The 13,345-nt window shown below is 48.3% G+C and overlaps 1 pseudogene; it reads left to right on the top strand.

The window, feature by feature from the left end:
* Nucleotides 1-13,345, top strand: part of LOC138646128 (zinc finger protein 208-like) — a 162,721-nt pseudogene that overhangs the window by 124,721 nt on the left and 24,655 nt on the right.

The following is a 13,345-nucleotide window of genomic DNA, read 5'->3' as shown; positions in this document are numbered from 1 at the left end:
GGAGATTCCCCTATAGAGATGCCATTTTAAAAATAGCAACCCTGAAAGTATACAACACTGCTGTCATTAAGTTTGTTAACGCTTCAGGAGCTTCATGAGAAATGATGCAAAGCCAAATTAATGGAAATAAAAATTGTGGTGATCTCGTGATGTTTGTGTGGGAAGGTGGGGGGTTGTGTACAGCCATTATAATATGAAAGTACTATGGAGTCCATCATGGGCGGATATACCGCCGGTTCAACCGTTGCGACTGCATTGGGGCCCGGAGGCTCTGGGGGGCCCCTGCAGGGTAGCTAATAATGAGGGCAATCAGGACAGGTTATCCAGCTCCTGGGGCCCCCTGGCCAGATTGCCCTCTTGTGTGGCAGGCAAGGAGCAATCCCTGCAGCTCCGCTGCCTGCAAGAGAAAATGGCAGTGGAGTGGAGCTGCAGGGAATGGATGCTTCCTGCTCGCGCTTCCTGTCTCACACAGCAGCAGCTGCATGACATCATCATTCAATGCCGCGGCTGTGCGAGACAGGAAGCTGCCAGCGTGTGGCTTCATGATAGGATAACCTGCTCAGAGGTGAGACATCTCCTGTCTTCTTCACAGCTACTCCTCCTCCCGGCTCATCCTGTCTGGCACCTGTTAGATCGCCTCCTTCTCCCTGCACTGACTGCACACACTTCCAACCTGTGCAGAACGACGTCTGCACACTCATGGCTGGAACGAAGCTGCAGCTGTGTGCAGGACCTCAATCACCCCCTCAACAAGAGGTAAACAATGGTCTGAATGTGATGGATTGCTTAGCAGAGTAAAGAGAGGAGGCAGTGGCTGCAGTCAGAGACTAGAAGCAGTGATTTACTGACTGTAACCCCCGGAGCTCTGTGTTGTCTGGTCAGTGCAGGATTCTCATCCACAGACAGCACCAACCAGAGTGCTCAGAGCTCAGGAGCACAGTCACTAAATCACTGGGTCTATTCTTTGATGGGACCCACACTCCAGACAATCCGCAGCGTCCAGATGTTACAGCATAGTGGATGAGATTTAAAGGAATCCCATGTCCACTATGCGGGCACCGGCGCCCGCGGCTTCCCTGTGGAGACGGACATGCGGCGCGTCTTTCTAGACCGCAACATGTCTATGTATCTTGCGGAGACGCTTAGTCTCCGCAACATAAATTTCCCTTCCAATGTATAGGATGCCAAAAGGAGAGCAATTCAGAGCAATGATTTATAAAACAAACTTTAATTGCCATAATTAATACAAAAACATATATCAAAATATTACATTATCTAATGACTAGAGCACAGGATGAATGTCCCAGGAATGCTGGAAAAGCGCCCATCCCCCCACTCCCCCAGATGTAAATACCCTTGTAATGGTATGCATAAGAAAAAACACCTACACTATCCAACCAAGGTCACCCCAAAGCAGTGGGATTCTATAGTAATGCCATTAAGTATGGTGGTGGAAAAAGGGTGCTAGCACTTCCGGCAGCAGGAGGATGAAGAAAATGGGCGGAAAGGAATGTCGTAAGTAACAAATTGCTGTGGCATGAAGCTGTGGCACTTCATGCCACAGCAATTTGTTACTTAGGCCGCCTGATTCCTTTGTCCTGCTGCCTGAATCGGCGCCTGCGCCCTGCAGTGTGTCTTCAAGAAAATGGCGCTGGAAAGCGCGGACTGCGCAGGCGCCGATTCCGGCAGCAGGAGGACGTAGAAAATGGGCGGAAAGGAATGGCGTAAGTAACAAATTGCTGTGGCATGAAGCTGTGGCACTTCATGCCACAGCAATTTGTTACCTACGCCACCTGATTCCTTTCCGCCGCCATTTTCTTGCAGTGTGTCTTCAAGAAAATGGCGCTGGAAAGCACTGACTGCACAGGCGCCGATTCCGCCAGCAGGAGGACCAAGAAAATGGCGGCGGAAAGGAATCAGGTGGCGCAAGTAACAAATTGCTGTGGCATGAGGCTGTGGCACTTCATGCCACAGCTATTTGTTACTTACGCCACCTGATACGGGGCAAATATTATGGAGCAGCGTATGGGGCATATGGATGGGAGCAGCAAATTAAAGAACGGTGGCGCAGGATGGGAGCAGCACATGACAGAACGGGGGCGCAGGATGGGAGCAGCACACGACAGAATAGGGCAGCACATGACAGAACGAGGGTGCAGGATGGCAGCAGCACATGACAGAACGGGGGTGCAAGATGGAAGGAGCACATGACAGAACGGAGGCGCAGGATGGGAGCAGCACATGACAGAATGGGGGTGCAGGATGGGAGCAGCACATGACAACCGGGGTGCAGGATGGGAGCAGCACATGACAGGATGGAGGCGCAGGATGGGAGCAGCACATGACAGAACGGGGGCGCAGGATGGGAACAGCACATGACAGAATGGGGGCGCAGGATGGAGCAGCACATGACAGAACAGGGGTGCATGATGGCAGCAGCACATGACAGAACGGGGGTGCAAGATGGAAGCAGCACATGACAGAACGGGGCGCAGGATGGGAGCAGCACATGACAGAACGGTGGCGCAGGATGGGAGCAGCACATGACAGAATCGGGGCGCAGGATGGGAGCAGCACATGACAGGATGGGGGCGCAGGATGGGAGCAGCACATTACAGGATGGGGGCGCAGGATGGGAGCAGCACATGACAGGATGGGGCGCAGGATGGGAGCAGCAAATGACAGAACCGGGGTGCAGGATGGGAGCAGCAAATGACAGAATGGAGGCGCAGGATGGGAGCAGCACATGACAGAATGGGGGAGCAGGATGGGAACAGCACATGACAGAATGGGGGTGCAGGATGGAGCAGCACATGTTAGAATGGGGGCGCAGGATGGCAGCAGCACAAGACAGAATGGGGGCGCAGGATGGGAGCAGCACATGACAGGATGGGGACGCAGGATGGAGCAGCACATACCAGGATGGAGACCATATACCAATATAAATGCTCGCCACCCGGGCGTAGAACTGGTTCAATAGCTAGTATACTATATACAGGGTAGATGACACACACATGTATACTATATACATGGGAGATGACACACAGGTACTGTATATACTATATACAGGAGGAGATGACATACAGGTATATACTATATACAGGAGGAGATGACACACACATATATTGTTGTGAATTCTGCTTTTGGGTTCCCTCCAGTGGTTGTAGGTGGGAATGCAGTTGTCCCTGAGTTGCAGTCTTGGCCAGGTGTATCTGCTGATTGCAGTTCTGACTGGGATATTTAGGTGTGCAGGATTCATTAGTCCTTGCCAGTTGTCCATGGTTCTGGGAGGTTTTGGATCTTTGTCTGGTTCCTCCTGCCTTGCTGCCAATTCAGCAAAGATAAGTGTCTGGTTTTTGTTTCTGTGGCACACATGTGTTGTGAATTCTGTGGTCAGGCTCCCTCCTGTGGTCATGAGTGGTACTTCGGCTGGTTCTGTCCATGAGCTTCCTCTGGTGGATGTGAGTGGGGCTGCGGCTTCTGAGTTTCCTTCCTCAGGTGACGAGGTTAAGTCGTTAGGTGCTGCTCTATTTAACTCCACCTAGTTCTTTGTTCCTGGCCTCCAGTCAATGTTCCAGTATTGGTCTTGCTCTCTCCTGGATCGTTCTTGTGGCCTGTCTGCCCTGCATAAGCTAAGTTCTGCTTGTGTTACTTTTGTTTGCTATTTTTTCTGTCCAGCTTGCTATATTGGTTTGTCTTGCTTGCTGGAAGCCCTGGGACGCAGAGGGAGCACCTCCGTACCGTTACTCGGTGCGGAGGGTCTTTTTGTGCCCTCTGCGTGGTTGTTTGTAGGTTTTTGTGCTATCTTTCCTATCCTCGGTCTATTCAGTAGGTCGGGCCTCACTTTGCTAAAATCTATTTCATCTCTGTGTTTGTATTTTCATCTTTACTCACAGTCATTATATGTGGGGGGCTGCCTTTTCCTTTGGGGAGTTTCTCTGAGGCAAGGTAGGCTTATTTTTCTATCTTCAGGGCTAGCTAGTTTCTCAGGCTGTGCCCGAGGCGCCTAGGTCTGGTCACGAGCGCTCCACGGCTACCTTTAGTGTGGTGTGATAGGATTAGGGATTGCGGTCAGCAGAGTTCCCACGTCTCAGAGCTCGTCCTATGTTATTAGTAACTATCAGGTCATTTTCAGTGCTCTTAACCACCAGGTCCATTGTGGTTCTAAATCACCAATTCATAACAGTACTGGAGGCCCAAAGTACTAATGCTTCTCAATAGAGGGAAAAGAGAAGTTCTGAGACCATTTTTTTTTCTCTGCACTGTGTTTTGTCTTTCTTTTCCCCTAGATATTTGGGTGGTTCAGGACACAGGTGTATTGATGGACATTAAAGGCCTGTCTTCTTGTGTTGATCATCTCACTGCAAGAGTACAAAACATTCAAGACTTTGTGGTTCAGAATTCTATGTTAGAACCTAGAATTCCTATTCCTGATTTCTTTTTTGGAGATAGAGCTAAGTTTCTGAGTTTTAAAAATAATTGTAAACTATTTCTGGCTTTGAAACCCCGCTCCTCTGGTGACCCAGTTCAACAAGTTAAGATCATTATTTCTTTATTACGTGGCGACCCTCAAGACTGGGCATTTTCCCTTGCGCCAGGAGATCCTGCATTATGTGATATTGATGCGTCTTTTCTGGCGCTTGGATTGCTGTATGATGAACCTAATTCAGTGGATCAGGCAGAGAAAAAATTGCTGGCTCTGTGTCAGGGTCAGGATGAGGTAGAGATATATTGTCAGAAGTTTAGGAAGTGGTCTGTGCTCACTCAATGGAATGAATGTGCGCTGGCAGCAATTTTCAGAAAGGGTCTCTCTGAAGCCCTTAAGGATGTCATGGTGGGATTTCCTATGCCTGCTGGTCTGAATGAGTCTATGTCTTTGGCCATTCAGATCGATCGACGCTTACATGAGCGTAAAACTGTGCACCATTTGGCGGTATTATCTGAGCATAAACCTGAGCCTATGCAATGTGATAGGACTTTGACCAGAGCTGAACGACAAGAACACAGACGTTGGAATGGGCTGTGTTTTTACTGTGGTGATTCCACTCATGCTATCTCCGATTGTCCTAAGCGCACTAAGCGGTTCGCTAGGTCTGCCACCATTGGTACGGTACAGTCGAAATTTCTTTTGTCTGTTACTTTGATCTGCTCTTTGTCATCCTATTCTGTCATGGCATTTGTGGATTCAGGCGCTGCCCTGAATTTGATGGACTTGGAGTATGCTAGGCGCTGTGGGTTTTTCTTGGAGCCTTTGCAGTATCCTATTCCATTGAGAGGAATTGATGCTACGCCTTTGGCCAAGAATAAGCCTCAGTACTGGACCCAACTGACCATGTGCATGGCTCCTGCGCATCAGGAGGATATTCGCTTTTTGGTGTTGCATAATCTGCATGATGTGGTCATGTTGGGGTTGCCATGGCTACAAGTCCATAACCCAGTATTGGATTGGAAATCTATGTCTGTGTCCAGCTGGGGTTGTCAGGGGGTACATGGTGATGTTCCATTTCTGTCTATTTCATCATCCACCCCTTCTGAGGTCCCAGAGTTCTTGTCAGATTACCGGGATGTATTTGATGAGCCCAAGTCCAGTGCCCTACCTCCGTATAGGGATTGCGATTGTGCTATCGATTTGATTCCTGGTAGTAAGTTTCCAAAAGGTCGACTGTTTAATTTGTCTGTGCCTGAGCACGCCGCTATGCGGAGTTACGTAAAGGAATCCTTGGAGAAAGGTCATATTCGCCCGTCGTCGCCGCCATTGGGAGCAGGGTTCTTTTTTGTGGCCAAGAAGGATGGTTCGTTGAGACCTTGTATTGATTACCGCCTTCTAAATAAAACTACAGTCAAATTTCAGTACCCCTTGCCGCTGCTGTCTGATTTGTTTGCTCAGATTAAGGGGGCTAGTTGGTTCACCAAGATAGATCTTCGTGGTGCGTATAATCTTGTGCATATTAAACAGGGCGATGAATGGAAAACAGCATTTAATATGCCCGAGGGCCATTTTTAGGACCTGGTTATGCCATTCGGGCTTTCCAATGCTCCATCAGTATTTCAGTCCTTTATGCATGACATCTTCCGAGAGTACCTGGATAAATTACTGATTGTATACTTGGATGATATTTTGGTCTTCTCGGATGATAGGAATCTCACGTGAAGCAGGTTAGAATGGTGTTCCAGGTCCTGCGTGCGAATTCTTTTTTTGTGAAGGGGTCAAAGTGTCTCTTTGGTGTTCAGAAGGTTTCATTTTTGGGTTTCATTTTTTCCCCTTCTGCTATCGAGATGGACCCTGTTAAAGTTCAGGCCATTTATGATTGGACTCAGCCGACATCTCTGAAGAGTCTGCAAAAGTTCCTGGGCTTTGCTAATTTCTATCGTCGCTTCATCAATAATTTTTCTAGTATTGCTAAACCGTTGACTGATTTAACCAAGAAGGGTGCTGATGTGGTCAATTGGTCTTCTGCTGCTGTGGAAGCTTTTCAGGAGTTGAAGCGTCGTTTTTCTTCTGCCCCTGTGTTGTGCCAGCCAGATGTTTCGCTCCCGTTCCAGGTCGAGGTTGATGCTTCTGAGATTGGAGCAGGGGCTGTTTTGTCGCAAAGAAGTTCTGATGGCTCGGTGATGGAACCATGTGCCTTCTTTTCCAGGAAGTTTTCGCCTGCTGAGCGTAATTATGATGTTGGCAATCGAGAGTTGCTGGCCATGAAGTGGGCATTCGAGGAGTGGCGTCATTGGCTTGAAGGAGCTAAGCATCGCGTGGTGGTCTTGACTGATCACAAGAACTTGACTTATCTCGAGTCTGCCAAACGGTTGAATCCTAGACAGGCTCGTTGGTCGCTGTTTTTCTCCCGTTTTGACTTTGTGGTTTCGTACCTTCCGGGCTCTAAGAATGTGAAGGCGGATGCCCTGTCTAGGAGTTTTGTGCCCGACTCTCCGGGTTTGCCTGAGCCGGCGGGTATTCTCAAAGAGGGGGTAATTTTGTCTGCCATCTCCCCTGATTTGCGGCGGGTGCTGCAAAAATTTCAGGCTAATAGACCTGACCGTTGCCCAGCGGAGAAACTGTTTGTCCCTGATAAATGGACGAGTAGAGTTATCTCTGAGGTTCATTGTTCGGTGTTGGCTGGTCATTCTGGAATCTTTGGTACCAGAGATTTGGTGGCTAGATCCTTTTGGTGGCCGACTCTGTCGCGGGATGTGCGTTCGTTTGTGCAGTCCTGTGGGATTTGTGCTCGGGCTAAGCCCTGCTGTTCTCGTGCCAGTGGGTTGCTTTTGCCCTTGCCGGTCCCGAAGAGGCCCTGGACACATATCTCTATGGATTTTATTTCGGATCTCCCCGTCTCTCAAAAGATGTCGGTCATTTGGGTGGTTTGTGATCGCTTCTCTAAGATGGTCCATTTGGTACCCTTGTCTAAATTGCCTTCCTCCTCTGATTTGGTGCCATTGTTTTTCCAGCATGTGGTTCGTTTACATGGCATTCCGGAGAACATAGTTTCTGACAGAGGTTCCCAGTTTGTTTCGAGGTTTTGGCGAGCCTTTTGTGCTAGGATGGGCATTGATTTGTCTTTTTCCTCGGCTTTCCATCCTCAGACAAATGGCCAAACTGAGCGAACCAATCAGACCTTGGAAACATATCTGAGATGTTTTGTTTCTGCTGATCAGGATGATTGGGTGTCCTTTTTGCCTTTGGCTGAGTTCGCCCTTAAAGGGACTCTGTCACCTGAATTTGGTGGGACTGGTTTTGGGTCATATGGGTGGAGTTTTCGGGTGTTTGATTCACCCTTTCCTTACCCGCTGGCTGCATGCTGGCTGCAATATTGGATTGAAGTTCATTCTCTGTCCTCCATAGTACACACCTGTGCAAGGCAATCTTGCCTTGTGCAGGCGTGTACTATGGAGGAGAGAGAATGAACTTCAATCCAATATTGCAGCCAGCATGCAGCCAGCGGGTAAGGAAAGGGTGAATCAAACACCCGAAAACTCCGCCCATATGACCCAAAACCAGTCCCGCCAAATTCAGGTGACAGGTTCCCTTTAATAATCGGGCCAGCTCGGCTACTTTGGTTTCGCCGTTTTTCTGCAATTCTGGTTTCCATCCTCGTTTCTCTTCAGGGCAGGTTGAGTCTTCGGACTGTCCTGGTGTGGATACTGTGGTGGATAGGTTGCAGCAGATTTGGACTCATGTAGTGGACAATTTGACATTGTCCCAGGAGAAGGCTCAACGTTTCGCTAACCGCAGGCGCTGTGTGGGTCGCCGACTTCGTGTTGGGGATTTGGTTTGGTTGTCGTCTCGTTATATTCCTATGAAGGTTTCCTCTCCTAAGTTTAAGCCTCGTTTCATTGGTCCGTATAGGATTTCTGAGGTTCTTAATCCTGTGTCTTTTCGTTTGACCCTCCCAGCTTCTTTTTCCATCCATAATGTATTCCATAGGTCATTGTTGCGGAGATACGTGGCACCTGTGGTTCCATCCGTTGATCCTCCTGCCCCGGTTTTGGTTGAGGGGGAGTTGGAGTATATAGTGGAGAAGATTTTGGATTCTCGTATTTCGAGACGGAAACTCCAGTACCTGGTTAAGTGGAAGGGTTATGGTCAGGAAGATAATTTCTGGGTCTTTGCCTCTGATGTTCATGCTGCCGATCTGGTTCGTGCTTTTCATTTGGCTCGTCCTGGTCGGCCTGGGGACTCTGGTGAGGGTTCGGTGACCCCTCCTCGGGGGGAGTACTGTTGTGAATTCTGTGGTCAGGCTCCCTCCTGTGGTCATGAGTGGTACTTCGGCTGGTTCTGTCCATGAGCTTCCTCAGGTGGATGTGAGTGGGGCTGCGGCTTCTGAGTTTCCTTCCTCAGGTACGAGGTTAAGTTGTTAGGTGCTGCTCTATTTAACTCCACCTAGTTCTTTGTTCCTGGCCTCCAGTCAATGTTCCAGTATTGGTCTTGCTCTCTCCTGGATCGTTCTTGTGGCCTGTCTGCCCTGCATAAGCTAAGTTCTGCTTGTGTTACTTTTGTTTGCTATTTTTTTCTGTCCAGCTTGCTATATTGGTTTGTCTTGCTTGCTGGAAGCTCTGGGATGCAGAGGGAGCACCTCCGTACCGTTACTCGGTGCGGAGGGTCTTTTTGTGCCCTCTGCGTGGTTGTTTGTAGGTTTTTGTGCTGACCGCAAAGCTATCTTTCCTATCCTCGGTCTATTCAGTAAGTCGGGCCTCACTTTGCTAAAATCTATTTCATCTCTGTGTTTGTATTTTCATCTTTACTCACAGTCATTATATGTGGGGGGCTGCCTTTTCCTTTGGGGAATTTCTCTGACGCAAGGTAGGCTTATTTTTCTATCTTCAGGGCTAGCTAGTTTCTCAGGCTGTGCCCGAGGCGCCTAGGTCTGGTCAGGAGCGCTCCACTTCTACCTCTAGTGTGGTGTGATAGGATTAGGGATTGCGGCCAGCAGAGTTCCCACGTCTCAGAGCTCGTCCAATGTTATTAGTAACTATCAGGTCATTTTCAGTGCTCTTAACCACCAGGTCCATTGTGGTTCTAAATCACCAATTCATAACACACATGCTGTGTGCTTAATTATTCTGTGCTATTCATTTGTTTTCTCTTGTCCAGCTTAGATTGTGTCAGTGTTTTCTCAGTCTTGTTGGATTCCCTGGTGTTGCAGATATTCGCTCCACATCTTTAGTTAGATGGTGGAATTTTTGTATCTTCTGCTGTGGATATTTTTGGAAGGGTTTTAATACTGACCGCTTAGTATTCTGTCCTATCCTTTCCTATTTTAGCTAGAGTGGCCTCTTTTGCTAAATCCTGTTTCCTGCCTGCGTGTGTCTTTTCCTCTACTACTCACAGTTAATATTTGTGGGGGGCTGCCTATCCTTTGGGGTTCTGCTCTGAGGCAAGGTAGAATTTCTATTTCCATCTATAGGGGTATTTTGTCCTCCGGCTGTGTCGAGGTGTCTAGGATTTGTTAGGCACACCCCACGGCTACTTCTAGTTGAGGTGTTAAGTTCAGGATTTGTGGTCAGTACAGTTTCCACCAACCCAGAGAAAGTTCCATGCGGCTCCAAGGTCACCGGATCATAACAGTACAACTGGCCGATAATGAGTTAAATGCATCTCAGAAGAAGGGAAGAAAGGTGTTGTTTTTCTGCACTCTGCTTTCTCTTCTCTTCCCTCTTTTTCTCTGGGTGGCTGAGGAGTCTTGTGCTAGCATGGATATTCAGGAATTAGCTTCTCGTGTGGACCAGCTTGCTGCTAGGGTACAGGGTATTTCTGATTATATTGTTCAGACTCCTGTTTTAGAGCCGAAGATTCCTACTCCTGATTTGTTTTTTGGTGACAGGTCCAAATTTTTGAGTTTTAAAAACAAATGTAAACTGTTTTTTGCTCTGAGACCTCGATCCTCTGGTGATTCCATTCAGCAGGTTAAAATCATCATCTCCCTGCTGCGTGGTGATCCACAGGATTGGGCATTTTCCCTGGAATCTGGGAATCCGGCTTTGCTTAATGTAGACTCCTTTTTTCAGGCTTTTGGAATAATATATGACGAACCTAATTCTCTGGATAAAGCGGAGAAGACCTTGTTGGCCCTGTCTCAGGGTCAAGAGGCGGCAGAATTGTATTGTCAGAAATTTAGAAAATGGTCTGTGTTGACTAAATGGAATGATGATGCTTTGGCGGCAATTTTCAGAAAGGGTCTTTCTGAATCCGTTAAAGATGTTATGGTGGGGTTTCCCACGCCTTTCGGTCTGAGTGATTCTATGTCTCTGGCCATTCAGATTGACCGGCGCTTGCGGGAGCGCAGAACTGTGCGCGCTGTGGCGTTTGTTATGACCTGGTGGTAAGGACAATAATGGACCTAGTGGTTAAGAGCACACGGAATGACCTGATAGTTACTAATAATATAGGACGAGCTCTGAGACGTGGGAACTCTGCTGACCGCAATCCCTAATCCTATCACACACACTAGAAATAGCCGTGGATTGCTCCTAACGCTCCCTATGCAACTCGACACAGCCTAAGAAACTAGCTAGCCCTAGAGATAGAAAAATAAAGCCTATCTTGCCTCAGAGAAATTCCCCAAAGGAAAAGGCAGCCCCCCACATATAATGACTGTGAGTAAAGATGAAAATTACAAACACAGAGATGAAATAGATTTAGCACAGTGAGGCCCGACTTACTGAACAGACAGAGGATAGGAAAGGTAACTTTGCGGTCAGCACAAAAACCTACAAAAAGACCATGCAGAGGGCGCAAAAAGACCCTCCGCACCGACTCACGGTGCGGAGGCGCTCCCTCTGCGTCCCAGAGCTTGCAGCAAGCAAGACAAAAATCAAAATAGCAAGCTGGACAGAAAAATAGCAAACCAGAGAAAAACAAGCAGTAACTTAGCTTCAGCTGGGAAGACAGGTCACAAGAACGATCCAGGAGAGAACAAGACCAATACTGGAACATTGACAGGTGGCATGGAGCAATGATCTAAGTGGAGTTAAATAGAGCAGCCAGCTAACGAATTAACCTCGTCACCTGTAGAAGGAAACTCAGAGGCCGCAGCTCCACTCACAACCACCAGAGGAAGCCCATGGACAGAACCAGCCGAAGTACCATTCATGACCACAGGAGGGAGCTTGACAACAGAATTCACAACAGTACCCCCCCTTTGAGGAGGGGTCACCGAACCCTCACCAGAGCCCCTGTTATGAAAGGTAATTCAGTACCACAATGAACATAGAGGTCAGCGCACATACAGTGACCTGGCAATAACCCAAAAAACAAGAACGAGCTCTGAGACGTGGAACTCTGTTGACCACAATCCCTAATCCTCTCCAAACCACACTAAAGGCAGCCGTGGATTGCGCCTAACGCTCCCTATGCAACTCGGCACGGCCTGAGAAACTAGCTTGCCTGAAGATAGAAAATAAGCCTACCTTGCCTCAGAGAAATACCCCAAAGGAAAAGGCAGCCCCCACATATAATGACTGTGAGTTAAGATGAAAAGACAAACGTAGAGATGAAATAGATTTAGCAAAGTGAGGCCCAACTTTCTGAACAGAGCGAGGATAGGAAAGGTAACTTTGCGGTCAACACAAAACCCTACAAAAACCACGCAAAGGGGGCAAAAAGACCCTCCGTACCGAACTAACGGCACGGAGGTACACCCTCTGCGTCCCAGAGCTTCCAGCAAGCAGTAAAAAAAAAATTGACAAGCTGGACAGAAAAAAACAGCAACAAAATAGCAAAGAGGAACTTAGCTATGCAGAGCAGCAGGCCACAGGATCGATCCAGGAGGAAACAGGTCCAATACTAGAACATTGACTGGAGGCCAGGATCAAAGCACTAGGTGGAGTAAAATAGAGGAGCACCTAACGACTTCACCACTCACCTGAGGAAGGAAACTCAGAAGCCGCAGTACCACTTACCTCCACCAACGGAAGCTCACAGAGAGAACCAGCCGAAGTACCACTTGTGACCACAGGAGGGAGCTCTGCCACAGAATTCACAACAGTACCCCCCCCTTGAGGAGGGGTCACCGAACCCTCACCAGAGCTCCCAGGACGACCAGGATGAGCCATATGAAAGGCACGAACAAGATCGGGAGCATGGACATCAGAGGCAAAGACCCAGGAATTATCTTCCTGAGCATAACCCTTCCACTTAACCAGATACTGGAGTTTCCGCCTTGAAACACGAGAATCCAAAATCTTCTCCACAATATACTCCAACTCCCCCTCCACCAAAACCGGGGCAGGAGGATCAACAGATGGAACCATAGGTGCCACGTATCTCCGCAACAATGACCTATGGAATACGTTATGTATGGAAAAAGAATCTGGAAGGGTCAGACGAAAAGACACAGGATTAAGAACCTCAGAAATCCTATACTGACCAATAAAACGAGGTTTAAACTTAGGAGAGGAAACCTTCATAGGAATATGACGAGAAGATAACCAAACCAAGTCCCAAACCCGAAGTCGGGGACCCACACAGCGTCTGCGATTAGCGAAACGTTGAGCCTTATCCTGGGACAAGGTCAAATTGTCCACTACATGAGTCCAAATCTGCTGCAACCTGTCCACCACAGTATCCACACCAGGACAGTCTGAAGACTCAACCTGCCCTGAAGAGAAACGAGGATGGAACCCAGAGTTGCAGAAAAACGGTGAAACCAAGGTAGCCGAGCTGGCTCGATTATTAAGGGCGAACTCAGCCAAAGGCAAAAAGGACACCCAGTCATCCTGATCAGCAGAAACAAAGCATCTCAGATATGTTTCCAAGGTCTGATTGGTTCGTTCGGTCTGGCCATTAGTCTGAGGATGGAAAGCTGAGGAAAAAGACAAGTCAATGCCCATCCTAGCACAAAAGGCTCGCCAA

Source organism: Ranitomeya imitator, chromosome 7 (assembly GCF_032444005.1).
Source record: "Ranitomeya imitator isolate aRanImi1 chromosome 7, aRanImi1.pri, whole genome shotgun sequence".
NCBI lineage: Eukaryota > Metazoa > Chordata > Amphibia > Anura > Dendrobatidae > Ranitomeya > Ranitomeya imitator.
This window is presented reverse-complemented; position numbering and strand designations above follow the sequence as displayed.